Genomic DNA, 26,990 nt, shown 5'->3' with positions numbered 1-26,990 from the left:
CCGGCTGATCCGGCACTGACTTTAGGTATCTGTCCAGCTCTCTCTTAAAGGCAGCCAGGGGCTTATTGGTAATTCCCCTAATGCTTGATGGAAGGCTGTTGAACAGTCTTGGGCCCCTGGTCTTGGGTCCCTTAGTGTACCAATGGCGCCCCTACTTTTAATTGGGGCATTTTGCATCGCCTGCCCAGTCTTTTACTTTCGTAGGGAGTGATTTCTGTTTGCAGACTTAGGACCATTCCTTCCAGGATTTTCCAAGTGTAGATTATGATACATCTCTCCCTCCTGCGTTCCAACGAGTACAAGTCAAGTGCTTCCAAGCGTTCCCAGTAGTTAAAGTGCTTGACAGAACTTTTACTTGCAGTAAAGGATCTCTGTACACTCTCTAGATCTGCGATTTCACCTGCTTTGAATGGAGATGTGACCTATGACCCATAGGGTCATAGGTCACATCCTGAGGAAGTTAGTGGCTTCCCAAAGGTTTCTAGTGCAGGAAGTGTCCACTTGTCCACGGATGTGTCAGATGTCCACTTGTCTACGGATACGTCAGATGTGGGAACTGAACGAACACCATTGTATAAAGAGCACTATGCTCGCCGACTCAACCTGAATTGTCTCAGTCTACGACTTCCCGCACGTAGTGTCGTTCGCTGGCACGACTTACCCTGCAGGCATCGGTGAAGGCACCGTTGTCTAAGTTGTCCTGAAGATTCCCTTGTCATCATCGTCCCTATGACGCCCTCTTCACCAGCACCACCAGCATGTACCGCTTGAGTCACCTCTGCGCATCACCCGACTGCCGCACTGATGATGTTGTGGTGTGCTGACCACCTCTGGCGCTCCCTGTCGTTCTGCACACTCAACAGTCTCAGGAACCAACACTAAAAAGGTGAGGAAGTTTAGTCAAGAAGATCGTCGTAAGAGTATCCAGGATGCTGCAGTTGCTGTGGGAATTTCTTACGGGTCATGTCAAAGCATTTGAACTGAAAATTTGAATACCATGTAAGTGGTTGCGCGGAATTTATGCCCCGTTTGTTGAGACAAGATCAAGAAGACCATCGTTTCCTGACGAGAAACATCATGGTGGTCGTCCTCTACCTATGACACTCAAGGGGCGGCATTTTAAAGGTATGGAGGAGATTCAAGCAGAATCGCAGCCCACGTTAGACATTTAGGAAAGAAGAGTTCCAGAAATGTTTTGACAGAGGCGCTGAGGTCAGTGTACAGCCTCACTGGGACAGTACCTCCAGGGAGACAACTTCAACTAGGTGATTAGGTAAGCATTTATACTTTTCTCAACGCAGTTAGGGAACTTTATGATAGCACTTTGTATGTATATGTAGCACTTTGTATGTATATGTGCATGTAACATAAGATTTTGTTCTGATTTTTAACCCCGGAGGGTTAGCCACCCACGATAACCCAAGAAAGGCAGTGTGTCATCGAGGACTATCTGTCTTATATACACTGAGGTCCATAAATCTTGTCCCTCAGGATGCGACCCACACCAGTCGACTAACACCCAGGATGCGACCCACACCAGTCGACTAACACCCAGGTACCTACTTGCTTGCTAGGTGAACGGTGTAAGGAAACACGCCAACTGTTTTTTACCCTTGCCGGGGGTCGAACCACTGACACTCAGCGTGTGCAGCAAGAGCGTTACCTACCTGACCACTTATATGTAAACAAAAAACTGATGAGATTTAGCCACATCAGACAACCGTTTAAAAAATATTTATTAACGCCTTAAAGCGATACACAGAAAATAAACAAAAGTGTGTAAAGATAGAAGAGTCTATGGTAGAGTGTAGCACGCGGTGGTAGCTGACATGTTTACACGGGGGAATGATGGACATAACCACACGGGGTTCCCTCGTACGCCCTCACATACACGAAGCTTGGGAACGCTGGCTACATCCAGTAGTTAAGCTTCTCATAGCTTGAAGCTTGGTGCTCAAGTTACGTGATGTGAGCTACACCCTTTTAACTTGGGAGGAGTGGAGGGAAGGAAGCAGTTGTGGAAGATGTTACTGACCTACTGTTGACCCATGATATATATTATTGTAACCATAACAACACTGCGACTAGCCGGAGGATCAAACCCGTGTTGTTTTAGCCCGCCTCTTGGCGAGCGAAAATTCACGACGCTCTAAACTACTGAACCATATAATCCTACGAACAACCTGAGGCTAGCGAACTAGGCTTGCTTCATATTGTCTTGAATGTTCTCATTATCCATTCTATCAGTTTCCTCGCAGAAGTGATAGTGGCACTGCTGTGATCCTTGAAGGTGAGATCCTCAGACATTACCACTCCCAGGTCCTTCATATTACTTTTCCGCTCTGTTGTGTGATTTGAGTTTTCAATATACTCGGTTCTAGTTATTATCTCCTTCAGTTTTCCATTACGGAATAGTTGGAATTCGTCATCATTGAACTGGTATTGTTCTCCGTTTCCCATTGGAAAACTTGGTTTATATCGTCTTGGAGATTTGTTGTGTCCTCAATGGATGACACTCTCATGCAGATCCTAGTATCGTCTGCAAAGGATGATACAGTGCTATGGTTTACATCTCTATGTCTGATATGAAAATGAGAACAGGATATGGGCGAGTACGATGCCTTGTGGAGCAGATCTCTTCAATATGGCAGCTTCCGATTTAACACTGTTTACCACTACTCTTTGTGTTCGATTGGTTAGAAAGTTGAATATCCATCTGCCAGTTATTCCTTTAGCAAACATCATGTGCGCTATTACACGATGATCACACTTGTCAAAGGCTTTAGCAAAATCTGTGCATACTACATCTGCATTCTGTTTGTCTTCCAGTGCATCCAAGACCATATCATAGTGATCCAGTAGTTGCGAGAGGCAGGAGCGACCTGCTCTGAACCCATGTTGCCCTGGATTGTGCAATCGTTGGGAGTCCAAGTGACTTGCAATCCTGCTTCATAGAACTCTTTCAAAGATTTTTATGATGTAGAACGTTAGAGCTATTGGTCTATAGTTCTTAGCTATTGCTTTGCTGCCACCTTCATGGATTGGGGTTATATCCGCTGTTTTTAGTGACTGGAATATCACACGTGTCTATGCTCCTTCTCCATATCATACATAGGGCCAGAGGCCTTTCTAGGGTTGGTGTCACCCAGGGCGGAATCTTTGGTGTCACCCCATGAAATCCAAGGGCGGGAGGATGGGGTAGTAAACTCCAGTTACATCACTGCTGCATGACTGACTAATGTTTAGCAGTGAGAACGTTTAAAAGCCATAAACCGAACTTTATTAATGATAAAATAAATAATCGTAGTAATATTGAGGAAACATAAACTCAAACACCACTTTGAGTACAGCAACAGAAACTATATTTATTCATCTTCAACAACAACAACAACAAAAAAGTGAACAATAAAGAAAAACACTAGTTCTGATTTAACCTTGAATACAGGTAACATCTCAAAGAATCTGATATTTCATTTCCTTGTCTTCAACCCTGCAAAATTACCTATCACATCATCAAAATCAATGATTTTCCCTTTATAGGCTTATTTGTACTATGTAATCCTATAATAGCTATATAGAAACGAAGGATTTTTCTCTGAGGTTGCTGCAGCATGGTTTTGATCATTAGTGCCACCTTCTTTAGAGGCTCTATGGTGTCACCCCTTAAATGGTGTCACCCCCCCCCCCCGCCCCATTTACGACGCCCCTGCATAGGGCCCACAAGAAGGGTTTCTTGCAGTTCTTAACGAACACAGAGTTCCAGGAGTCTGGGCCTGGGGCTGAGTGCACGGGCGTGTTATCAATGGCTTTCTCAAAGTCTACTGGAGTTAGGGTTATGTCAGAAATTTGGCATACATTGACAGGCTTTTAAGGCTCATTTATGAAAAAACTATATGGATTGTCTATCATTAGACTGATTAGCGCCTCGCTGAACACGGAATAATATTGAGATTTCAGTATTTCTCTCATTTCTTTATTGTCATCTGTGCAAGTTCCATCTTGTCTGAGCAGGGAAATCTTTAGCTCTAGATCATTTGCACTCGTACGTTGGATTACGTGCGGCCAGCAGTAACAGCCTCGTTGATCAGGCCCTGATCCACAGGGAAGCCTGGTCGTGGACCGGGCCGGGGGACGTTGATTCCCGGAATTCCCTCCAGGTAGACTCTCGTGCATCGTCAGGAGAAATACAATGTTGCAAGACTCTGTGACATGGATTATCCACTGAGACTCCCCGTCCTTACCGGTTTCTGTTTTGCAAAAGTACATAGTGCCTGACGATGTATGAGAGTGCGGAAGATCCACACCTAAATATTTCCATCTCAAAACGTATACACACACACATATATATATATATATATATATATATATATATATATATATATATATATATATATATATATATATATATATATATATATATATATATATATATATATATATATATATATATATATATATATATATATATATATATATATATATATATAAATATATATATGTACACACATATAAGCATCAGTAAATTATAATACTGAACGTTCAACTCCAGCAATATATCACTGAACTTCAGTAACATAGCACTGAACTTCAGTAATATAGCACTGAACTTCAGTAACATAGCACTGAACTTCAGTAATATAGCACTGAACTTCAGTAATATAGCACTGAACTTCAGTAACATAGCACTGAACTTCAGTAATATAGCACTGAACATCAGTAATATAGCACTGAACTTCAGTAATATAGCGCTGAACTTCAGTAATATAGCACTGAACTTCAGTAATATAGCACTGAACTTCAGTAATATAGCACTGAACTTCAGTAACATAGCACTGAACTTCAGTAATATAGCACTGAACTTCAGTAATATAGCACTGAACTTCAGTAATATAGCACTGAACTTCAGTAATATAGCACTGAACTTCAGTAATATAGCACTGAACTTCAGTAATATAGCGCTGAACTTCAGTAATATAGCACTGAACTTCAGTAACATAGCACTGAACTTCAGTAATATAGCACTGAACTTCAGTAACATAGCACTGAACTTCAGTAATATAGCACTGAACTTCAGTAATATAGCACTGAACTTCAGTAATATAGCACTGAACTTCAGTAATATAGCACTGAACTTCAGTAATATAGCACTGAACTTCAGTAATATAGCACTGAACTTCAGTAATATAGCACTGAACTTCAGTAATATAGCACTGAACTTCAGTAATGTAGCATAGCTGAACTTCAGTAATATAGCAGTGAACTTCAGTAATATAGCACTGAACTTCAGTAATATACCACTGAACTTCAGTAATATAGCACTGAACTTCAGTAACGTAGCACTGAACTTCAGTAATATAGCACTGAACTTCAGTAATATAGCACTGAACTTCAGTAATATAGCACTGAACTTCAGTAATAGCATAACTTCAGTAATATAGCACTGAACTGAACTTCAGTAATATAGCACTGAACTTCAGTAATATAGAACTGAACTTCAGTAATATAGCACTGAACTTCAGTAATATAGCACTGAACTTCAGTAATATAGCACTGAACTTCAGTAATATAGCGCTGAACTTCAGTAACTAGCACTGAACTTCAGTAATATAGCACTGAACATCAGTAATATAGCAGTGAACTTCAGTAATATAGCAGTGAACTTCAGTAATATATCACTGAACTTCAGTAATATAGCACTGAACTTCAGTAATATAGCACTGAACTTCAGTAATATAGCACTGAACTGAACTGAACTTCAGTAATATAGAACAGTAATATAGCACTGAACTTCAGTAATATAGCACTGAACTTCAGTAATATAGCACTGAACTTCATTAATATAGCACTGAACTTCAGTAATATAGCACTGAACTTCAGTAATATAGCACTGAACTTCAGTAATATAGCACTGAACTTCAGTAATATAGCACTGAACTTCAGTAATATAGCACTGAACTTCAGTAATATAGCACTGAACTTCAGTAATATAGCACTGAACTTCAGTAATATAGCACTGAACTTCAGTAATATAGCACTGAACTTCAGTAATATAGCACTGAACTTCAGTAATATAGCACTGAACTTCAGTAATATAGCACTGAACTTCAGTAATATAGCACTGAACTTCAGTAATATAGCACTGAACTTCAGTAATATAGCACTGAACTTCAGTAATATAGCACTGAACTTCAGTAATATAGCACTGAACTTCAGTAATATAGCACTGAACTTCAGTAATATAGCACTGAACTTCAGTAATATAGCACTGAACTTCAGTAATATAGCACTGAACTTCAGTAATATAGCACTGAACTTCAGTAATATAGCACTGAACTTCAGTAATATAGCACTGAACTTCAGTAATATGGCACTGAACTTCAGTAATATAGCACTGAACTTCAGTAATATAGCACTGAAATTCTGTAATATAGCACTGAACTTCAGTAATATAGCACTGAACTTCAGTAATATAGCACTGAACTTCAGTAATATAGAACTGAACTTCAGTAATATAGCACTGAACTTCAGTAATATAGCACTGAACTTCAGTAATATAGCACTGAACTTCAGTAATATAGCTTCAGTACTGAACTTCAGTAATATAGCACTGAACTTCAGTAATATAGCGCTGACTGAACTTCAGTAATATAGCAGTGAACTTCAGTAATATAGCAGTGAACTTCAGTAATATATCACTGAACTTCAGTAATATAGCACTGAACTTCAGAAATATAGCACTGAACTTCAGTAATATAGCACTGAACTTCAGTAATATAGCACTGAACTTCAGTAATATAGCACTGAACTTCAGTAATATAGCACTGAACTTCAGTAATATAGCACTGAACTTCAGTAATATAGCACTGAACTTCAGTAATATAGCACTAAACTTCAGTAATATAGCACTGAACTTCAGTAATATAGCACTGAACTTCAGTAATATAGCACTGAACTTCAGTAATATAGCACTGAACTTCAGTAATATAGCACTGAACTTCAGTAATATAACACTGAACTTCAGTAATATAGCACTGAACTTCAGTAATATAGCACTGAACTTCAGTAATATAGCACTGAACTTCAGTAATATAGCACTGAACTTCAGTAATATAGCACTGAACTTCAGTAATATAGCACTGAACTTCAGTAATATAGCACTGAACTTCAGTAATATAGCACTGAACTTCAGTAATATAGCACTGAACTTCAGTAATATAGCACTGAACTTCAGTAATATAGCACTGAACTTCAGTAATATAGCACTGAACTTCAGTAATATAGCACTGAACTTCAGTAATATAGCACTGAACTTCAGTAATATAGCACTGAACTTCAGTAATATAGCACTGAACTTCAGTAATATAGCACTGAACTTCAGTAATATAGCACTGAACTTCAGTAATATAGCACTGAACTTCAGTAATATAGCACTGAACTTCAGTAATATATCACTAAACTTCAGTAATATAGCACTGAACTTCAGTAATATAGCACTGAACTTCAGTAATATAGCACTGAACTTCAGTAATATAGCACTGAACTTCAGTAATATAGTAACATAGCTGAACTTCAGTAATATAGCACTGAACTTCAGTAATATAGCACTGAACTTCAGTAATATAGCACTGAACTTCAGTAATATAGCACTGAACTTCAGTAATATATCACTGAACTTCAGTAATATAGCACTGAACTTCAGTAATATAGCACTGAACTTCAGTAATATAGCAGTGAACTTCAGTAATATATCACTGAACTTCAGTAATATAGCACTGAACTTCAGTAATATAGCACTGAACTTCAGTAATATAGCACTGAACTTCAGTAATATAGCACTGAACTTCAGTAATATAGCACTGAACTTCAGTAATATAGCACTGAACTTCAGTAATATAGCACTGAACTTCAGTAATATAGCACTGAACTTCAGTAATATAGCACTGAACTTCAGTAATATAGCACTGAACTTCAGTAATATAGCACTGAACTTCAGTAATATAGCACTGAACTTCAGTAATATAGCACTGAACTTCAGTAATATAGCACTGAACTTCAGTAATATAGCACTGAACTTCAGTAATATAGCACTGAACTTCAGTAATATAGCACTGAACTTCAGTAATATAGCACTGAACTTCAGTAATATAGCACTGAACTTCAGTAATATAGCACTGAACTTCAGTAATATAGCACTGAACTTCAGTAATATAGAACTGAACTTCAGTAATAGCACTAACTCAGCTGAACTTCAGTAATATAGCACTGAACTTCAGTAATATAGCACTGAACTTCAGTAATATAGCACTGAACTTCAGTAATATAGCACTGAACTTCAGTAATATAGCACTGAACTTCAGTAATATAGCACTGAACTTCAGTAATATAGCACTGAACTTCAGTAATATAGCACTGAACTTCAGTAATATAGCACTGAACTTCAGTAATATAGCACTGAACTTCAGTAATATAGCACTGAACTGAACTTCAGTAATATAGCACTGAACTTCAGTAATATAGCACTGAACTTCAGTAATATAGCACTGAACTTCAGTAATATAGCACTGAACTTCAGTAATATAGCACTGAACTTCAGTAATATAGCACTGAACTTCAGTAATATAGCACTGAACTTCAGTAATATAGCACTGAACTTCAGTAATATAGCACTGAACTTCAGTAATATAGCACTGAACTTCAGTAATATAGCACTGAACTTCAGTAATATAGCACTGAACTTCAGTAATATAGCACTGAACTTCAGTAATATAGCACTGAACTTCAGTAATATAGCACTGAACTTCAGTAATATAGCACTGAACTTCAGTAAAATAGCACTGAACTTCAGTAATATAGCACTGAACTTCAGTAACATAGCACTGAACTTCAGTAACATAGCACTGAACATCAGTAATATAGCAGTGAACTTCAGTAATATAGCACTGAACTTCAGAAACATAGCACTGAACTTCAGTAACATAGCACTGAACTTCAGTAATATAGCACTGAACTTCAGTAACATAGCACTGAACTTCAGTAACATAGCACTGAACTTCAGTAACATAGCACTGAGCTTCAGTAATATAACACTGAACTTCAGTAATATAGCACTGAACTTCAGTAATATAGCACTGAACTTCAGTAATATAGCACTGAACTTCAGTAACGTAGCACTGAACTTCAGTAATATAGCACTGAACTTTAGTAATATAGCACTGAACTTCAGTAACATAGCACTGAACTTCAGTAATATAGCAGTGAACTTTAGTAATATAGCAGTGAACTTCAGTAATATAGCATGAACTTCAGTAACATAGCACTGAACTTCAGTAACATAGCACTGAACTCCAGCAATATAGCACAGAACTTCAGTAACATAGCACTGAACTTCAGTAACATAGCACTGACCTTCAGTAATATAGCACTGAACTTAAGTAATATAGCAGTGAACTTCAGTAATATAGCAGTGAACTTCAGTAACATAGCACTGAACTTCAGTAATATAGCACTGAACTTCAGTAATATAGCACTGAACTTCAGTAATATAGCACTGAACTTCAGTAATATAGCACTGAACTTCAGTAATATAGCACTGAACTTCAGTAATATAGCGCTGAACTTCAGTAATATAGCACTGAACTTCAGTAATATAGCACTGAACTTCAGTAATATAGCACTGAACTTCAGTAATATAGCACTGAACTTCAGTAATATAGCACTGAACTTCAGTAATATAGCACTGAACTTCAGTAATATAGCACTGAACTTCAGCAATATATCACTGAACTTCAGTAATATAGCACTGAACTTCAGTAATATAGCACTGAACTTCAGTAATGTAGCACTGAACTTCAGTAATATAGCACTGAACTTCAGTAATATAGCACTGAACTTCAGTAATATAGCACTGAACTTCAGTAATATAGCACTGAACTTCAGTAATATAGCACTGAACTTCAGTAATATAGCACTGAACTTCAGTAATATAGCACTGAACTTCAGTAATATAGCACTGAACTTCAGTAATATAGCACTGAACTTCAGTAATATAGCACTGAACTTCAGTAATATAGCACTGAACTTCAACAATATAGCACTGAACTTCAGTAATATAGCACTAAACTTCAGTAATATAGCACTGAACTTCAGTAATATAGCACTGAACTTCAGTAATACAGCACTGAACTTCAGTAATATAGCACTGAACTTCAGTCATATATCACTGAACTTCAGTAATATAGCGCTGAACTTCAGTAATATATCACTGAACTTCAGTAATATAGCACTGAACTTCAGTAATATAGCACTGAACTTCAGAAATATAGCACTGAACTTCAGTAATATAGCGCTGAACTTCAGTAATATAGCACTGAACGTCAGCAATATAGCAGTGAACTTCCGCAATATAGAACTGAACCCCAGCAATATAGCAGTGAACTCCAGCAATATAGCAATGAACTTCAGCAATATAGCAGTGAACTTCAGCAATATATCACTGAACTTCAGTAATATAGCACTGAACTTCAGTAATATAGCACTGAACTTCAGTAATATAGCACTGAACTTCAGTATAGCATAGCAGTAATATAGCACTGAACTTCAGTAATATAGCACTGAACTTCAGTAATATAGCACTGAACTTCAGTAATATAGCACTGAACTTCAGTAATATAGCAGTGAACTTCAGTAATATAGCACTGAACTTCAGTAATATAGCACTGAACTTCAGTAATATAGCACTGAACTTCAGTAATATAGCACTGAACTTCAGTAATATAGCACTGAACTTCTGTAATATAGCACTGAACAGTAATATAGCACTGAACTTCAGTAATATAGCACTGAACTTCAGTAATATAGCACTGAACTTCAGTAATATAGCACTGAACTTCAGTAATATAGCACTGAACTTCAGTAATATAGCACTGAACTTCAGTAATATAGCACTGAACTTCAGTAATATAGCACTGAACTTCAGTAATATAGCACTGAACTTCAGTAATATAGCACTGAACTTCAATAAAATAGCACTGAACTTCAGTAATATAGCACTGAACTTCAGTAACATAGCACTGAACATCAGTAATATAGCAGTGAACTTCAGTAACATAGCACTGAACTTAGTAATATAGCACTGAACTTCAGAAATATAGCACTGAACTTCAGTAATATAGCGCTGAACTTCAGTAATATGGCACTGAACTCCAGCAATATATCACTGAACTCCAGCAATATAGCAGAACTTCAGTAATATAGCAGTGAACTTCAGAACTGAACCCCAGTAGCACTGAACTTCAGTAATATAGCACTGAACTTCAGTAATATAGCACTTCAGAATATAGCAGTGAACTCCAGCAATGTAGCACTGAACTTCAACAATATAGCACTGAACTTCAGTAATATAGCACTGAACTTCAGTAATATAGCACTGAACTTCAGTAATATAGCACTGAACTTCAGTAATATAGTACTGAACTTCAGTAATATAGCACTGAACATCAGTAATATAGCAGTGAACTTCAGTAATATAGCAGTGAACTTCAGTAATATATCACTGAACTTCAGTAATATAGCACTGAACTTCAGTAATCTAGCACTGAAGTTCAGTAATATAGAACTGAACTTCCGTAATATAGCACTGAACTTCAGTAATATAGCACTGAACTTCAGCAATATAGCACTGAACTTCAGTAATATAGCACTGAACTTCAGTAATATAGCACTGAACTTCAGTAATAGCACTGAGCACTGAACTTCAGTAATATAGCACTGAACTTCAGTAATATAGCACTGAACTTCAGTAATATAGCACTGAACTTCAGCAATATATCACTGAACTTCAGTAATATAGCACTGAACTTCAGTAATATAGCACTGAACTTCAGTAATATAGCACTGAACTTCAGTAATATAGCACTGAACTTCAGTAATATAGCACTGAACTTCAGTAATATAGCACTGAACTTCAGTAATATAGCACTGAACTTCAGTAATATAGCACTGAACTTCAGTAATATAGCACTGAACTTCAGTAATATAGCACTGAACTTCAGTAATATAGCACTGAACTTCAGTAATATAGCACTGAACTTCAGTAATATAGCACTGAACTTCAGTAATATAGCACTGAACTTCAGTAATATAGCACTGAACTTCAGTAATATAGCACTGAACTTCAGTAATATAGCACTGAACTTCAGTAATATAGCACTGAACTTCAGTAAAATAGCACTGAACTTCAGAAATATAGCACTGAACTTCAGTAATATAGCACTGAACTTCAGCAATATATCACTGAACTTCAGTAATATAGCACTGAACTTCAGTAATATAGCACTGAACTTCAGTAATATAACACTGAACTTCAGTAATATAGCACTGAACTTCAGTAATATAGCACTGAACTTCAGTAATATAGCACTGAACTTCAGTAATATAGCACTGAACTTCAGTAATATAGCACTGAACTTCAGTAATATAGCACTGAACTTCAGTAATATAGCACTGAACTTCAGTAATATAGCAGTGAACTTCAGTAATATAGCACTGAACTTCAGTAATATAGCACTGAACTTCAGTAATATAGCACTGAACTTCAGTAATATAGCACTGAACTTCAGTAATATAGCACTGAACTTCAGTAATGTAGCAGTGAACTTCAGTAATATAGCACTGAACTTCAGCAATATAGCACTGAACATCAGCAATATAGCAGTGAACTCCACTAATATAGCTCTAAACTCCAGCAATATAGCAGTGAACTTCTGCAATAAAGCACTGAACTTCAGCAATATAGCAGTGAACTCCACTAATATGACTCTAAACTCCAGCAATATAGCACTGAACTCCAGCAATATAGCACTGAACTCCAGCAATATAGCATGAACTTCAGCAATATAGCACTGAACTCCAGCAATATAGCACTGAACTCCAGCAATATAGCACTGAACTCCAGCAATATAGCACTGAACTCCAGCAATATAGCACTGAACTCCAGCAATATAGCATGAACTTCAGCAATATAGCACTGAACTCCAGCAATATAGCACTGAACTTCAGCAATATAGCACTGAACTCCAGCAATATAGCACTGAACTCCAGCAATATAGCACTGAACTCCAGCAATATAGCACTGAACTCCAGCAATATAGCACTGAACTCCAGCAATATAGCACTGAACTCCAGCAATATAGCACTGAACTCCAGCAATATAGCACTGAACTCCAGCAATATAGCACTGAACTCCAGCAATATAGCACTGAACTCCAGCAATATAGCACTGAACTCCAGCAATATAGCACTGAACTCCAGCAATATAGCACTGAACTCCAGCAATATAGCACTGAACTCCAGCAATATAGCACTGAACTCCAGCAATATAGCACTGAACTCCAGCAATATAGCTCTGAACTCCAGCAATATAGCAGTGAACTCCAGCAATATAGCACTGAACTCCAGCAATATAGCACTGAACTCCAGCAATATAGCACTGAACTCCAGCAATATAGCACTGAACTCCAGCAATATAGCACTGAACTCCAGCAATATAGCACTGAACTCCAGCAATATAGCACTGAACTCCAGCAATATAGCACTGAACTCCAGCAATATAGCACTGAACTCCAGCAATATAGCACTGAACTCCAGCAATATAGCACTGAACTCCAGCAATATAGCACTGAACTCCAGCAATATAGCACTGAACTCCAGCAATATAGCACTGAACTCCAGCAATATAGCACTGAACTCCAGCAATATAGCACTGAACTCCAGCAATATAGCACTGAACTCCAGCAATATAGCACTGAACTCCAGCAATATAGCACTGAACTCCAGCAATATAGCACTGAACTCCAGCAATATAGCACTGAACTCCAGCAATATAGCACTGAACTCCAGCAATATAGCACTGAACTCCAGCAATATAGCACTGAACTCCAGCAATATAGCACTGAACTCCAGCAATATAGCACTGAACTCCAGCAATATAGCACTGAACTCCAGCAATATAGCACTGAACTCCAGCAATATAGCACTGAACTCCAGCAATATAGCACTGAACTCCAGCAATATAGCACTGAACTCCAGCAATATAGCACTGAACTCCAGCAATATAGCACTGAACTCCAGCAATATAGCACTGAACTCCAGCAATATAGCACTGAACTCCAGCAATATAGCACTGAACTCCAGCAATATAGCACTGAACTCCAGCAATATAGCACTGAACTCCAGCAATATAGCACTGAACTCCAGCAATATAGCACTGAACTCCAGCAATATAGCACTGAACTCCAGCAATATAGCGCTGAACTCCAGCAATGAACTCCAGCAATATAGCACTGAACTCCAGCAATATAGCACTGAACTCCAGCAATATAGCACTGAACTCCAGCAATATAGCACTGAACTCCAGCAATATAGCACTGAACTCCAGCAATATAGCACTGAACTCCAGCAATATAGCACTGAACTCCAGCAATATAGCACTGAACTCCAGCAATATAGCACTGAACTCCAGCAATATAGCACTGAACTCCAGCAATATAGCGCTGAACTCCAGCAATATAGCGCTGAACTCCAGCAATATAGCACTGAACTCCAGCAATATAGCACTGAACTCCAGCAATATAGCACTGAACTCCAGCAATATAGCACTGAACTCCAGCAACATGAACTCCAGCAATATAGCACTGAACTCCAGCAATATAGCACTGAACTCCAGCAATATAGCACTGAACTCCAGCAATATAGCACTGAACTCCAGCAATATAGCGCTGAACTCCAGCAATATAGCACTGAACTCCAGCAATATAGCACTGAACTGAACTCCAGCAATATAGCACTGAACTCCAGCAATATAGCACTGAACTCCAGCAATATAGCACTGAACTCCAGCAATATAGCACTGAACTCCAGCAATATAGCACTGAACTCCAGCAATATAGCACTGAACTCCAGCAATATAGCACTGAACTCCAGCAATATAGCACTGAACTCCAGCAATATAGCACTGAACTCCAGCAATATAGCACTGAACTCCAGCAATATAGCACTGAACTCCAGCAATATAGCAGTGAACTCCAGCAATATAGCAGTGAACTCCAGCAATATAGCAGTGAACTCCAGCAATATAGCAGTGAACTCCAGCAATATAGCAGTGAACTCCAGCAATATAGCAGTGAACTCCAGCAATATAGCAGTGAACTCCAGCAATATAGCAGTGAACTCCAGCAATATAGCGCTGAACTCCAGCAATATAGCAGTGAACTCCAGCAATATAGCAGTGAACTCCAGCAATATAGCAGTGAACTCCAGCAATATAGCAGTGAACTCCAGCAATATAGCAGTGAATATAGCTCCAGCAATATAGCAGTGAACTCCAGCAATATATCAGTGAACTACAGCAATATAGCTCTGAACTCCAGCAATATAGCAGTGAACTCCAGCAATATAGCAGTGCAATATAGCAGCAATATAGCAGTGAACTCCAGCAATATAGCAGTGAACTACAGCAATATAGCAGTGAACTCCAGCAATATAGCAATATAGCTCTGAATATAGCAGCAATGAACTCCAGCAATATAGCAGTGAACTCCAGCAATATAGCAGTGAACTCCAGCAATATAGCAGTGAACTCCAGCAATATAGCACTGAACTCAGCAATATAGCAACTCCAGCTGAACTCCAGCAATATAGCAGTGAACTCCAGCAACATAGCAGTGAACTCCAGCAATATAGCAGTGAACTCCAGCAATATAGCACTCCAGCAATATAGCAGTGAACTCCAGCAATATAGCACTGAACTCCAGCAACTGAACTCCAGCAATATAGCACTGAACTCCAGCAATATAGCAGTGAACTACATCAATATAGCAGAACTCCAGCAATATAGCAACTGAACTCCAGCAATATACCAGTGAACTCCAGCAATATAGCAGTGAACTCCAGCAACATAGCAGTGAACTCCAGCAACATAGCAGTGAACTTCAACAATATAGCACTGAACTTCAACAATATAGCAGTGAACTCCAGCAATATAGCACTGAACTTAAGCAATACAGCAGTGAACTCCACTAATATAGCAGTGAAAGTCAGCAATATAGCAGTGAACTCCAGCAGCAATATAGCATGAACTCCAGCAATATAGCACTGAACTCCAGCAATATAGCAGTGAACTCCAGCAATATAGCAGTGAACTCCAGCAATATAGCACTGAACTCCAGCAATATAGCAGTGAACTCCAGCAATATAGCAGTGAACTCCAGCAATATAGCACTGAACTCCAGCAATATAGCACTGAACTCCAGCAATATAGCAGTGAACTCCAGCAATATAGCAGTGAACTCCAGCAATATAGCAGTGAACTCCAGCAATATAGCACTGAACTCCAGCAATATAGCGCTGAACTCCAGCAATATAGCACTGAACTCCAGCAATATAGCAGTGAACTCCAGCAATATAGCGCTGAACTCCAGCAATATAGCACTGAACTCCAGCAATATAGCAGTGAACTCCAGCAATATAGCGCTGAACTCCAGCACTGAACTCCAGCAATATAGCACTGAACTCCAGCAATATAGCAGTGAACTCCAGCAATATAGCTCCAGCAATATAGCAAACTCCAGCAATATAGCATGAACTCCAGCAATATAGCGCTGAACTCCAGCAATATAGAACAGCAGTGAACTCCAGCAATATAGCAGTGAACTCCAGCAATATAGCACTGAACTCCAGCAATATAGCAGTGAACTCCAGCAATATAGCGCTGAACTCCAGCAATATAGCTCTGAACTCCAGCAATATAGCACTGAACTCCAGCAATATAGCAGTGAACTCCAGCAATATAGCGCTGAACTCCAGCAATATAGCAGTGAACTCCAGCAATATAGCAGTGAACTCCAGCAATATAGCAGTGAACTCCAGCAATATAGCACTGAACTCCAGCAATATAGCACTGAACTCCAGCAACTGAACTCCAGCAATATAGCACTGAACTCCAGCAATATAGCTCCAGCAATATAGCAGTGAACTCCAGCAATATAGCAGTGAACTCCAGCAATATAGCGCTGAACTCCAGCAATATATAGCAATATAGCAGTGAACTCCAGCAATATAGCAGTGAACTCCAGCAATATAGCAGCAATATAGCAAACTCCAGCAATATAGCACTGAACTCCAGCAATATAGCAACTCCAGCAATGAACTCCAGCAATATAGCACTAGCAATATAGCTGAACTCCAGCAATATAGCAGTGAACTCCAGCAATATAGCAGTGAACTCCAGCAATATAGCAGTGAACTCCAGCAATATAGCACTGAACTTCAGCAAGTTAGCAGTGTACTCCAGCAATATAGCAGTGAACTCCTGCAATATAGCAGTGAACTCCAGCAATATAGCAGTGAACTTCAGCAATATAGCAGTGAACTCCAGCAATATAGCAGTGAACTTCAGCAATATAGCACTGAACTCCAGCAATATAGCACTGAACTCCAGCAATATAGCATGAACTTCAGCAATATAGCAGTGAAATCCAGCAATATAGCACTGAACTTCAGCATCATAGCAGTGAACTCCAGCAATATAGCACTGAACTTCAGGAATATAGCGCTGAAGTTGTATATCAATATGTAAATGATGCGCTCTGGAAACTACCTCCAGCATCCGCCTGGAGGTAATAAACTTAAGTGGTTTTACGTGTGAGAGGCCAAAGAGAGAGTGTGAGAGTGTATGGGGTAGTGTGGGGAAGTGTGATGAAGGTGTGAGTGCATGGGTAGTGTGGGGAATTGTGATGATGGTGCGAGTGTATGGGGTATTGTGGGGAATTGTGATGATGGTGTGAGTGTATGGTGTAGTATGGGGAAGTGTGATGATGGTGTGAGTGTATGGGGTAGTATGGGGAAGTGTGATGATGGTGTGAGTGTATGGGGTAGTGCGGGGAAGTGTGATGAAGGTGTTAGTGTATGGTGTAGTGTGGGGAAGTGTGATGAAGGTGTTAGTGTATGGTGTAGTGTGGGGAAGTGTGATGAAGGTGTGAGTGCATGGGTAGTGTGGGGAAGTGTGATGATGGTGTGAGTGTATGGGGTAGTGCGGGGAAGTGTGATGAAGGTGTTAGTGTATGGTGTAGTGTGGGGAAGTGTGATGAAGGTATGGGAGTGTTTCTGGAGTAGTATGTGTTAGCGTGGGGAAGGTATGGTAGAGTATGTTGAAAACTGTGTGTGAGATGTACAGAAGCAGAGTGCGAGATGTGAGGAAGAGTGTGACAGGTGGACCGTGGACTCACCACCGAGCTGTGATTGCAGGGATCGAGACTCAGCTCCTGTCCTCTACTCCCCTTCCACCTGACTCGTACCACACAAAAAGTTTATTTCGCAAGTCAACTTTGCTTTGTCTCTCCAATAATCAGCCAGCAACTGCTCGTAAAAACTCATATCAATGATCGATTCAAAACGTTGGTGATCAATAGCGTATTCCTCGCCAGTGATCACCTGGGAATACCAGCGACGTAAACAAGCAACGAGAACAAGGATGCTTGCGCAACGACAGTTTTCACAACTTTAATTAATTTAACGTCTGATGTTACATACGAAATTAAGACGGTTCAGAGGTTCTAATTTAATAAACATCAGTATATTTAGAACAATGTCATGACTGTACACCTGATGCAAATAAAGCACAACTGTACACAGTGCTACTGTACGCTGCACATGACTTATTGGAACAACGAGACGAAGACTGATATTAAAGACATATACCAGTTTTGCTATGTTGTTTTGAAGGAAGAACTACTGTTATTACAGTGAAACACTGTCTTGAAGGAAGACAGACTACTACCTCTCTGACAGATTACTGATCAAACAATACAACTTAAAGTTGTAAAAACTGAACATTGTTCAGACACCAGAACACAGCACAGTGCAGCCCAGAACAAAAGTGACGCTGAAATAACCTATCAGTGGACATGGCAAAAAAGTCAACACTGTCACCACAATATTCAAAGTAAATACTTTTCGGCCGCGGGTAAATATTTGCTCTGAAATTCTGATGCGAATCAGAAGAAGTATTCACAAGTTATCACATGGAAACTAAGATCCCAGTTTATTCAATAAAAATGACAAATTAGAACATACGCAGCCCAAAACTAATTTTAATATTTTACTGAGGAACAAGTTTGAAGCCAAACTAAAGAGGCATTCTCTTGTTATGATGAAAATGGTACAAAAAATACCGACAATTTGATGAGCAAGATGTATGTGCAAGAGCTGGTGCAAGAGCTGGTGCAACAGCTGGTGCAAGAGCTGGTGCAAGAGCTGGTGCAACAGCTGGTGCAACAGCTGGTGCAACAGCTGGGTATTTTTATTATTGATACGTTTCATCCACACGGTAGGTTTCTTCAGTCAAAAACAGAGCATAGGTTGAAGGCAGCAGAAGTGACGAGGTAAAGATGATGCAAACAGTCCATCAGCTTTGTAAACATTGTTGGAGGTTGTCAGTCCCTCAGCCTGGAGAAGAATTCAGCTCTATGGTCTTGAACAATGCGAAGCCGAAGCGTGACAATGGAGTCTTAAATACTGTCGAGGGTGAGGTGTGGTAGATCTGGAAGATGGTGGAGAAGACAGATCCGTCTGGAATCGATTCCTTTTCACTCATAACTAGTAGTAAGTGTTAAAGTTAAGGAAACTGTCCTCTATACCAAGACACCGTTGTGTTGCTGAGTCTGACAGCTGTGTACGGATTCAAACTTTGAACACTTGTGTGTGATAAGGAGAACCTAAGTCTAGGAACAATTGACATGTACAGGTTCACTGTTACTAAAGTTAGTAAAGAGATTCTCAGCATCCTGGAACATCTCAGATAACTTCCAAGTCTCTTAGTGGTGTGAGACGTGGGAGGGAGTGTGAGAAGTGTACTTACATATTTGTGGCTGCAGGGGTCGAGTTGCAGTTCCTGGCCTCCGCCTCTTCACTGGTCGCTACTAGGTCTACTCTCTCCTTGCTCTATGAGCTATATCATACCTCTTCTTAGCTATGTATGGATCCTGCCTCCACTACATCACTCTCCAGATTCTGACTTAAGAAATACTTCCTAACATCCATGTGACTCATCTGAATTTCAACTTTTAGTTGTGACCCCTTGTTGCTGTGTCCCATCTCTGGAACACCCTGTCCCTGTCAACCTTGTCAATTCCTCTCAGTCGTTATCATGTCTCCCCTAACTCTCTTGTCTTCCAGTGTCGTCAGATTAACCTCTCGTCGTAGCACATGCCACTTAGCTCCGGGACTAGTCTCGCTGCAAACCTTTGCACTTTCTCTAATTTCTTGACGTGCTTTACCAGGTCTGGGTTCCATACTGGTGCTGCATACTCCAGTATGGGCCTGACGTACACGGTGTACAGCGTCTTTAATGACTCATTACTTAGATATCAAAGCGCTATTCTGTATGATTGTGTGTGTCTGCGTATGTGCGTAAGAGGTGTGATGAGTGTGTATACTCACCTAGTTGTGGTTGCAGGGGTTCATTCATAGCTCCTGGCCCCGCCCCTTTACCGATTGCTACTAGGTCCTCTCTCTCCCTGCTTCATGATCAGTGTGTGTGTGTGTGTGTGTGTGTGTGTGTGTGTGTGTGTGTGTGTGTGTACTCACCTAGTTGTACTCACCTAGTTGAGGTTGCAGGGGTCGAGTCCGAGCTCCTGGCCCCGCCTCTTCACTGATCGCTACTAGGTCACTCTCCCTGAGCCGTGAGCTTTATCATACCTCTGCTTAAAGCTATGTATGGATCCTGCCTCCACTACATCGCTTCCCAAACTATTCCACTTACTGACTACTCTGTGGCTGAAGAAATACTTCCTAACATCCCTGTGATTCATCTGGGTCTTCAGCTTCCAACTGTGTCCCCTTGTTACTGTGTCCAATCTCTGGAACATCCTGTCTTTGTCGACCTTGTCAATTCCTCTCAGTATTTTGTATGTTGTTATCATGTCCCCCCTATCTCTCCTGTCCTCCAGTGTCGTCAGGTTGATTTCCCTTAACCTCTCCTCGTAGGACATACCTCTTAGCTCTGGGACTAGTCTTGTTGCAAACTTTTGCACTTTCTCTAGTTTCTTTACGTGCTTGGCTAGGTGTGGGTTCCAAACGGGTGCCGCATACTCCAATATGGGCCTAACATACACGGTGTACAGGGTCCTGAATGATTCCTTATTAAGATGTCGGAATGCTGTTCTGAGGTTTGCAAGGCGCCCATATGCTGCAGCAGTTATTTGGTTGATGTGCGCTTCAGGAGATATGCCTGGTGTTATACTCACCCCAAGATCTTTTTCCTTGAGTGAGGTTTGTAGTCTCTGGCCCCCTAGACTGTACTCCGTCTGCGGTCTTCTTTGCCCTTCCCCAATCTTCATGACTTTGCACTTAGTGGGATTGAACTCCAGGAGCCAATTGCTGGACCAGGTCTGCAGCCTGTCCAGATCCCTTTGTAGTTCTGCCTGGTCTTCGATCGAGTGAATTCTTCTCATCAACTTCACGTCATCTGCAAACAGGGACACCTCAGAGTCTATTCCTTCCGTCATGTCGTTCACAAATACCAGAAACAGCACTGGTCCTAGGACTGACCCCTGTGGGACCCCGCTGGTCACAGGTGCCCACTCTGACACCTCGCCACGTACCATGACTCGCTGCTGTCTTCCTGACAAGTATTCCCTGATCCATTGTAGTGCCTTCCCTGTTATCCCTGCTTGGTCCTCCAGTTTTTGCACCAATCTCTTGTGTGGAACTGTGTCAAACGCCTTCTTGCAGTAGAAGAAAATGCAATCCACCCACCCCTCTCTCTCTTGTCTTACTGCTGTCACCATGTCATAGAACTCCAGTAGGTTTGTGACACAGGATTTCCCATCCCTGAAACCATGTTGGCTGCTGTTGATGAGATCGTTCCTTTCTAGGTGTTCCACCACTCTTCTCCTGATAATCTTCTCCATGATTTTGCATACTATACATGTCAGTGACACTGGTCTGTAGTTTAATGCTTCATGTCTGTCTCCTTTTTTAAAGACTGGGACTACATTTGCTGTCTTCCATGCCTCAGGCAATCTCCCTGTTTCGATAGATGTATTGAATATTGTTGTTAGGGGTACACATAGCGCCTCTGCTCCCTCTCTCAATACCCATGGGGAGATATTATCTGGCCCCATTGCCTTTGTGTGTGTGTGTGTGTGTGTGTGTGTGTGTGTGTGTGTGTGTGTGTGTGTGTGTGTGTGTGTGTGTGTGTGTGTGTGTGTGTGTGTTTGTGTGTGTGTGTGTGTACTCACCTATTTGTGGTTGCAGGGGTCGATTCACAGCTCCTGGCCCCGCCTCTTCGCTGATTGCTACTAGGTCCTCTCTCTCCCTGCCCCATGAGCTCTATCATACCTCGCCTTAAAACTATGTATGGTTCCCGCCTCCACTACGTCACTTTCTAGGCTATTCCACTGCTTGACTACTCTATGACTGAAGAAATACTTCCTAACATCCCTTTGATTCATCTGAGTCTTCAACTTCCAATTGTGACCTCTTGTGTCTGTGTCCCTTCTCTGGAACATCCCGTCTTTGTCCACCTTGTCTATTCCGCGCAGTATTTTATACGTCGTTATCATGTCTCCCCTGACCCTCCTGTCCTCCAGTGTCGTCAGGCCGATTTCCCTCAACGTTTCTTCGTAGGACAATCCCCGTAGCTCTGGGACTAGTCTTGTTGCAAACCTTTGCACTTTCTCTAATTTCTTGACGTGCTTGACTAGGTGTGGATTCCAAACTGGTGCTGCATACTCCAGTATGGGCCTGACGTAAATGGTATACAGAGTCTTAAACGAATCCTTACTGAGGTATCGGAAAGCTATCCGTAGGTTTGCCAGGCGCCCGTATGCTGCAGCAGTTATCTGATTGATGTGCGCCTCAGGAGATATGCTCGGTGTTATACTCACCCTCAGATCTTTTTCCTTGAGTGAGGTTTGCAGTCTTTGGCCATCTAAACTATATTGTGTCTGCGGTCTTCTTTGCCCTTCCCCAATCTTCATGACTTTGCATTTGGCAGGGTTAAATTCAAGGAGCCAGTTGCTGGACCAGGCTTGCAGCCTGTCCAGGTCTCTTTGTAGTCCTGCCTGATCCTCATCCGATTTGATTCTTCTCATTAACTTCGCATCATCTGCAAACAAGGACACTTCTGAGTCTATCCCTTCCGTTATGTCGTTCACATATACCAAGAACAGCACAGGTCCTAGGACTGACCCCTGTGGAACCCCGCTTGTCACAGGCGCCCACTCTGACACCTCGTCGCGTACCATGACTCGTTGTTGCCTCCCTGTCAGATATTCTCTGATCCATTGCAGTGCCTTTCCTGTTATGTGTGCCTGATCCTCTAGCTTTTGCAGTAACCTCTTGTGAGGAACTGTGTCGAAGGCCTTCTTGCAGTCCAAAAATATGCAGTCGATCCACCCCTCTCTCTCTTGTCTTACTTCTGTCACCTTGTCATAAAACTCTAGTAGGTGTGTGTGTGTGTATGTGTGTGTGTGTGTGTGTGTGACAGGTGTTATGGAGTGAATGAATGAGTCAGTGATTGTGAGTGAGGGGTGAGAGAGTGTGTGTGAGAGTGAGAGTCAGTGAGAGAGAACGAGCGAGATAGATAGTGAGAGAGATAATAGACTGAGAGATAGTGAGAGAGATAATAGAGTGAGTGAGAGTGAGAGATAGTAGAGTGAAAGCAAGAGAGTGAGAGCTAATAGAGTGAGAGCCAGAGAGTGAGAGATAATAGGGAGAGAGAGAGAGAGAGAGAGAGAGAGAGAGAGAGAGTAGAGAGAGAGAGAGAGAGAGAGAGAGAGAGAGAGAGAGAGAGAGAGAGAGAGAGAGAGAGAGAGAGAGAGAGAGAGAGAGAGAGAGAGAGAGAGAGAGAGAGAGAGAAAGAGAGAGAGAGAGAGAGAGAGAGAGAGAGAGAGGAGAGAGGGTGAAGACGTGTCACAGTGTGCTCCACAAACTTTCTTAATATTACTTAAATACGAGGGTTGGTGTGGATAAAAACTGTTCAGTGACGTAGTACTACTTACAACACATTAGTACAAGTAAGCCAACTCCTCCTCTGAAGTGAATATAAGCAATATCAGTGATATTAAGTGTGGTATGGTGAATGAAGACATGGTGTGAGGGGACAGCGGCAGGCCTTAGGAGTGTCTTCACTATTGCCTTCAGAGTGAGCGTCTAATATTATATGTGTTTTGTGCTATGTACTAGCATCTGGTGCTTTATAACAACGTGGCTGGTACAATGCAACACAGTGATTTGTGTAACATCTTCCTTTAGTGGAAAAGTGGATAGCATAAACAGTGTTTATTAAGTGATAGTGAGAAGGCAACACTTCCAGCTAGTGGCCCACTGCCGCCCGCCCTCACTACCCACCGGCTATAAACACCCCCACCCACCCACACCCACCCCACGACATCACCACCCACCCTCTCTCTCTCCTGTGAACTTCAAACTTACAATCCTCCTCTGGGATGACTTCACACCGCAAAATAGCAAGATTATCTACGCTATCTGGCTATTGTCCCAGTAGATACTGCAGTGTTTGTGGGTATACCACAAGGGACAAAGATCTTCTTGGATGTGAGCCTACTTGTTCCAACTACTGCCACACAGATTGCACTCCAGAAGGAGAATTTTGTTGCAGCCAGGTTGAAAATTTCAGAAAATTTAAGGATATCCATAATCCTGTGGTATATGTGGATACAAGCCTGGAGCTACAGGAGGAAGGTTCAGAAGTCCTACCTCAGGGACTCCTGTCCAAAGATCAAGACTGCCCTCTTGGGCTGTGTTGTAAAGTTGCAGCTAAGATAATCCATCACAGGGAAGCACTTCATGAGCTCCTCAAATCATTAGATAACCTACAAGCTATTGTAGAAGGTCAGTGCAAGCCTGCATCAAGTGACATAAGCTGCTCAGCTGATGGCGACACTATTGACAAAGACTGGAAGTCCCACACTGAGCTTAACTCAGGGGTAAACGACTGGTGGAATTCTGTCATCGCTAAGGTCCCACAGACTGGCAGAGTTCAAAACACTACCTTTGGGAATTCTAACACAATTCCTCTGACCACCACAGAGGGAACAAATCCTCTTCCCAGCAACGTGGGAAGCCTTGGATCTGTTAATTCTCCTACACCTGACATCTCTGCTTCAGCCACTGCCAGTCTACTTGACAGTGCACATACCATCTCTGATCCTACACCTGTCAGCACACCTGCCGATACTATTCTAGAATCTGGTAGTAGTGTTTCGACAGCAAGTTCTGAGCCAGGAGTTTCTCCACCAGAGAACGGTGCAGTTAGTGATCAGGGAACTATCACTGCACCTGATCACCTACTGCGCCGAAGTACGAACAGCAGGGACACATCTGTCAGAACTGGTAGAGGGCGGGGTAGAGGACGTGGAGGAGGACGTGGTGGAGGAAGACATCTACAGCCGTCTCACCCTCCACTAACACAGTTCCAGCGGCAGAATCTGAGGACAAATCTGCGAAACACAGGAGGTGCAACAAATCCTAGTCCACCCTCCCAGGCACCTAGGCTGTGCTCTCGCTGTCACCGGACGGGGCACTCTGCCAACAACTGCCTGCGAGATACCAGGTGTAACTACTGCTACAAGAAAGGACATAAGGAGGACCAGTGTCGGAAGAAAAAGGAACTTGACAGACAGGGCCACCTGTTTAGAGACCTGTTCTCAGAACAAACCAGCAGGATCTCTGAATTGGTAAACACTCTCACACGTCACCCACTTAGCTACTCCTATCCCAGCCCAGCAGGTGGGATTGGGCCTTATACAAGACCACAGACCTACATCCCTGCAGCTGCCTCAGTACCCTACCTCTCTCAAGGGCAGGCACCTTACATTCCCTACACACCCACCACCTCAAGCTGACCACTTCATCATGAGGAGCCAGTCTATCAGCATCCTGTCGGCCAACATTAGAGGTTTCATTACTAATGTTGGAGAGCTCACACATAGCTTTGTGAACACTCGACGTCCAGACATGATAGCTGTTGTTGAAACATTTTTGGATGACAGGACTCCAGAAAATTTTGCAAGAATTGCTGGCTACACCTCATGGATGAGAAGAGACAGGCATGGGCAAGGAGGTGGTGTTGCTGTGTGCTTCTCTAAAAGTGTTCATGCCCAGCACATAGATGTTGCCACCCCTACACATCTTGAAATGATGTTCTTCAAGCTCTGTATAAACACTAGTACCTCTGTACTAGCATGTGCAATGTACAGACCTCAGTGGCAACATGCAGACCCTATCAACTTCCTAATGGAAAATATTGACTCCCTTCTGCTACAACACAACTGTCAACATATTATAATTGTTGGTGACCTCAACCAGCACCTTATACAGAGGGACTTTGATGACCTTCTTGCAGTGTTTGACATGAGAAACTTTGTTGATTTCCCTACTCATATCTCTGGCTCCTCCCTTGACCCAGTAGTGAGTGATCTGGCAGAAGGCATAGTCACTTGTCAACCCCTCGGCTACGTTGGATCGTCTGACCACAAGGCTGTTTTTACCACACTTAAGATCCCAACAGAACGAGGTGAGGAGTCCACACGCACAACCTGGCTATGGGAAAGAGGTAATTGGCCAGCCCTTTGCTCTGAGCTCGCCACCACCGACTGGAATGCTCTTCTCCAGGGGGATGTTGACAACCAAGTGAAAGCCTTCACTGGACACATCCTTAATCTGCAACAAGAACACATTCCTCACCGGCAATATGTGACAAAGCCTACAGATCAGCCTTGGTTTGGCTTTCGTTGTAGAGAGGCTGCTACTGCTAAGTACAAAGCATGGCGAAGGTATAAGAGACATCCTACCACCTATAACAGGAACTTGCACATGCAAGCCTGTAGGCATATGGGTGATGTTCAAAAGTGGGCCATTGCTAAATGGGAGGTGGACACTAAAAGAAAGTTAGCATCAGGTAGGGTAGG

The 26,990-nt window shown here is 41.4% G+C and overlaps 1 protein-coding gene across 1 annotated transcript in view; it reads left to right on the top strand.

Annotated features, from left to right (window-relative positions):
- The first annotated feature begins 681 nt into the window (after positions 1-681).
- Positions 682-26,990, top strand: part of LOC128695902 (transient receptor potential channel pyrexia) — a 325,662-nt gene continuing 299,353 nt past the window's right edge. Inside the window, exon 1 of the mRNA XM_070089008.1 lies at positions 682-886. The gene's annotated coding sequence lies outside the window, so the exon portion shown is untranslated. The remainder of the gene's footprint in view (positions 887-26,990) is intronic.

Source organism: Cherax quadricarinatus, chromosome 2 (genome assembly GCF_038502225.1).
Source record: "Cherax quadricarinatus isolate ZL_2023a chromosome 2, ASM3850222v1, whole genome shotgun sequence".
In the NCBI taxonomy this organism is placed as follows: Eukaryota; Metazoa; Arthropoda; class Malacostraca; order Decapoda; family Parastacidae; genus Cherax; species Cherax quadricarinatus.
Note: the sequence above shows the minus strand (reverse complement) of the source record. Positions and strands in the feature narration are given on the sequence as shown.